This window comes from Agrilus planipennis, unplaced genomic scaffold (genome assembly GCF_000699045.2).
Source record: "Agrilus planipennis isolate EAB-ADULT unplaced genomic scaffold, Apla_2.0 scaffold2, whole genome shotgun sequence".
NCBI classification, from domain to species: domain Eukaryota; kingdom Metazoa; phylum Arthropoda; class Insecta; order Coleoptera; family Buprestidae; genus Agrilus; species Agrilus planipennis.
Window position 1 is genome coordinate 2,722,514 of NW_020442464.1, and position 4,882 is coordinate 2,727,395.

Sequence of the window (4,882 nt, forward strand, 5' to 3'; positions counted from 1 at the left end):
TATAGCAGCTGTCCACGCGGACGCATCGCTCACTCAAGTAGGAGAGAGACAGATGTCGAACGCTGCCGAACGCGGTGGCCGATTGTGCCTCTTTGTCGCTCGTTCCGCGCTCTCGCTTGCACTTCAAGCCTTAAATGGAACGCCTCAGAGCGAGGTAACTCCATCGAATTATAAAACGTTGTCAAGTCAAAAAAGCAGATATTTTACAATTGAAATGTTTTCGTTGGTTGAACCTGTAGAACTTTTAAAGGCCAGTAGTCCGTGCCGTATTTAAACAGAAGGCGAAAAAGGAAAGTGTTGATGTGGTGATAAATAGTCGGTGGGTCTATAAACCGTGAAGAATAACCACAAGCGACCGTATTACTTCTAATACAAGCATCAGAAGTAACAGCAAAAACGGTCGACGACAAATCAAGAAGCGCAATTAGCCTCGACCAGTTATCATCAAAGCAGTGCAATTTGCACGCGACATTGGCTGAAAACAGGCCCGACACTGTCTCTCTAGGCTTACGGGAACGATGAGAGATGACGACGATCACGATCTGTTACAGAACGGAAGACGCGGGCTTGAGTTTAAACTTTTGACTGGACGAACAGTCCAGGCAATATGGGCGGGTGAGTGGGAAAAATTATTCGGATTAAATTTTTACGCAGTTTTGTTTGGAAGAACTATTAAGGGAAGATCAATTTGGGTTTAGAAGAAATAGGGGAACGCGGGAGGTATTAGAAAGTATAGAACACAGGACTCTGTGGAAGTCAATAAGAAATAGGTGAGATTGGTTAGTAGCACACCTTCTCGGGCATGAAGATCTAGTCAGAGATATACAGTCAAAACCGTTTACTACGACATCGTTTAGAACAACATACCGGTTATATTGATCAAAATCATAGGCCGGCTTATTCTGTTATAAAAAACACTGGTTTTTACGACATTGCTCATTGCGACATATCTCTTTAAGCGACTACATTTAACTGACATTTTCGGAAAATTATATCTGTTAGAACGACCAGCTGTATTGTAAACATTTGAATAGGTAACAGTATCCACATCTGGTACAGCAAATGACCATTAGTTTAGGATCTACTGTAATTCTCAGAATATCTGCTACTGAAGCTAAGGTGTTTATTGATGCAGATAACTCTATTGCAATTTGTGCACCAGCTACGGAAGATTATATTGTACAAGAAGTTCAAGAGGAAAATGACGAACAGGAAGAGACTGAAGACCAATTTACAGTGCCAACTTTGAATGATGGTCTCAATGCTGTCAGTGTATTACGAAAAATTGTTTTTTATTCTAATGAACAGTTTCATATGTAGGAAAATTATGATGATACATTAATTAAAATTAAATGTGAACTACAAAGTCTGCACGCACGACAGAAGTGTTTCAAACAGACTAAAATTCCAGGTTTTATTAATATAGAAAAATGATACCTAATTATATATATGTAATGTCTTTTTATAATACGTTTTATGTAAAATAAATAAAATATAGTTTTTTTTTATATATGAATATATTAATCACACATTCAATAATAGGTATTAAGTACTTAATAACAACGTTACTGGCTATTACGACTATCGGTTTTTACGACCAAATATGAGTAGTCCCTTCGGTGTCGTTATAACAGATTTTGACTGTATTAGAGGCAGACACGGAAGTTAGGAGGGGTAGAGGTAGACCAAGATAAGATTATTGTTCGCAAATAGTAAAGGATATGGATTGTTATAGTTTTAGGGAAATGCGAAGATTAGCTCAGGATAGGAAGGAGTGGAGGTGCGTGTCCAACCAGTCTTAGGACTGACGAACTTATGTACAATTTTCTTTATATTGTTTGGGTACCTTTTATCAAAAAAAGAAAAAATACTGTTCCCGAAGGATAGAAAAATTAGGTTTATGTGGTCGTTGATGATTTTTCACGCCTTTTTAAGACATCAACACGAGTGACGCCGCTGGTAAAATCTAGTGATACTACAACTACGTGTATACATATTGTGGTATTTGAAAAAATTACAAATATTTTTCACTTTATCAATACTCAAGATCTACGTATGTGGCAAAAAAATTACAACGTAAGCATCATCATAAACCCCTAAGTTCTAGTGAACCTTAACCCTTTCTACACGGACTTTTTATGTGGTAGTTAAATTTATGACAGTTCTAAAACCGAAACTGACAAGATTTACGATGTTAGTCGTTTTTAGTACCAAATTTTAAGATAAATGATCAGCTCCGTTCGATTAGATTAATCGTATGTAAACGGCGATTAGATCACTGCTGGAATATTTAAAATATTATCCGGGATAATAAAAATTTATTCGGCAGTTAAATTGTGGAAATAAACCTAAAAGTTTTTGTTGTGTAGCGAAGGCATTAAAATTGATATAGGAACTCGTTTCTATCGCATGAATTATATGAATGTAAACCAAAGAACCTAAGAGGGTTAAAAAAGCTTTCTAACATGTCTTCATCCAATAAAATAGCTGATTTGGTATAAAAAAATATTTACTTTTTGTGCAAACGTATACCCAAGTACATATATTTGCATCTTCTGATGAAACAAACGTTCATACAATAAAATAAAATGCGTTTTCGTTTCATTCCCATGTAGCTTTTTTTTTTTTTGAAAAAGGAAAACATTCATTTGTTTGTATTTGTAAGCAAAGTGGAGTTCGCCGCTCTGCAACAACAACTAAAATACAGGCTTATGCAAAGCTGGTTCTGTGGGATTGTCACTTTATTATTATTTCCCATGTGATAATGCACAAATAAAAAGGGGCAGTTAATAAGTCAACAGCGACTTGATAAGACAGTCTCGTTTTCTCTGGTGTCACACCGCACCCTGCAAGGCAACTTAATATCTATACGTATAAGCAAGTAGGTCTATAGCATTTGGCCATATATTTAGATGCCTTTACATATTTAATTGTTGTTATATAATTACGTTGCGTGTAGTAAGTAAATACGTCATCCTACACAGTATTACAACAGGGGTGAGGACAGGGAAAATATTTAGTACTGGGCGTTACTTTACTCTGGTTATTAATTAGTAAGTAGTTATTTTAAAATTTACTAATTTCTAGCATTTTTCCATAAATTAGTAATACAGTCATCAATTTTTGACTCCCTCCCCTATCCTAATGAGACTGTTATGCATGGTCTTGATCTTCTTCCCTCCCCTAACCAATACCTTACGCACAATAATTAAAAATTTTTTTTTTATTTTCCAATAGCGATTCAATTTTCAATAAATACAAAAATCGTTGATCCCCTTTCATCCCTTCACGTAATACGATATTAACCCTCCTTTGTATTTAGCAACTCTCCATGAAATAATTACCCTATATTTCAATGGATTTCAAATAAAGATTTACACTCAAATTCCCATGTAGGGTCAACTCATTGTGTAATTACCTTCACAATATGGCGTAGGTCCATTTTATGAAGCGCCTGTTTGCAAACGTGCTGCATGCCGCGTAGTTTTCAAGCTATTACGAAATAAATAAATCATCCCCATATTTTGTAACGGTTCAATACATCAAACCTATATCTTCGTCATTCGTCCTGTTTGTCGTGTTCTACCAATTCTGTAAGTTATCAGTATTGAATTTGATTGATATAAATTTTATGTGGCAGGCCGTTTTTGTTCCAAATAAAATTTGATGCAGTAAAAATGCATCTAGAACAGTAAGCAATAGCTCTTTAAGCTGTTATAAAAATGCTATCGCATCTGTTGAATGTCATTACTTCAAGTCGAATAGTTGGAAGCCTCTTGACCCTTTTTTATAGCGGCATTAAAAAAACAAGTGGCTGCTGCTTGAACGACAAATTAAAAATGCATAACAAAACTAATAATTTTCGATGGCTGAACCCGTTAGAAGAAGGAATTGTTTTATAATCTGTTTACTGATGGCGATATATATTCTAAGAAATTTTCGTTTCTATGTGAAATAATAATAATACATCAAGTTGACATTGCTCGCAGAATAAATAAAAGTAAATAAAAATTCCTGGTATGAAAGGGAAGAAAAAGTAGGGAAAGAGCGAATTCAAAGATAGGAGACGAAAAATTAGAAGAGGTGGTTGATTTTAGGTATCTAGGAAGTCAGATAAGTCAGGATTGTTAAAGATGTATACGGGTGCGAAACATAGACGGTGGGCGCGGTGGAAAAGAAAAGGTTAGAAGCGTTCCAAATGTGGTGTTACAGGCGAACGATGATGATAGCGTGGATAGAAAAAGTTAGAAATGAAGAGGTATTAGAAAGAATAAGAGAACACAGAACTCTACGGAAGTCAATAAAAAATAGGCGAGATAGGTTGGTAGGACATCTTCTCAGGCATGAAGGTTTAGTCAGAGACATATTAGAAGCAGAAACAGGAGTTAAGAGGAGAAGAGGTAGATATAGATTAGATTACTGTTCGCAAATAGTTAAGGATGTAGGTTGTTCTAGTTTTGGGATATGCGAAGATTAGCTCAGGATAGGAAACAGTAGAGGTGCGAGTCCAATCAGTCTTAGGACTGACGACCTTATGATGATTGATAATAGAAGACTTCATAATACAAGTTCATACTATCCAAATAATTCAGATAGAATTATTCAGTATTTTAATTGTTTTAAATTTTCCATAATCTTTCTCTTAATTTAAATATGTGTGATCTCCGATTTCTTTAGGTATTTTTAGTTATTTTTTAACAATAATATCGAATCAGTTCAAGAATAATTGGAGATACTTCATATAGGATAGGAAGTTAAAATTCAAGAGCAACTTGTTAAATTAAACGACTTCCTATCGGCAGAACATAAAATTTGTGGAATGTATCTGAAAAGTAATACAAAAATAAAAACTATAAGTAAATACTACTATTGTTTATTTCAT

At 34.9% G+C, this 4,882-nt stretch overlaps 1 long non-coding RNA gene across 1 annotated transcript in view; it reads left to right on the forward strand.

Moving 5' to 3' along the window:
- The window catches only part of LOC108741629, a 105,873-nt gene that overhangs the window by 17,240 nt on the left and 83,751 nt on the right, over nucleotides 1–4,882 (forward strand). The gene's annotated exons all lie outside the window — the stretch shown is intronic.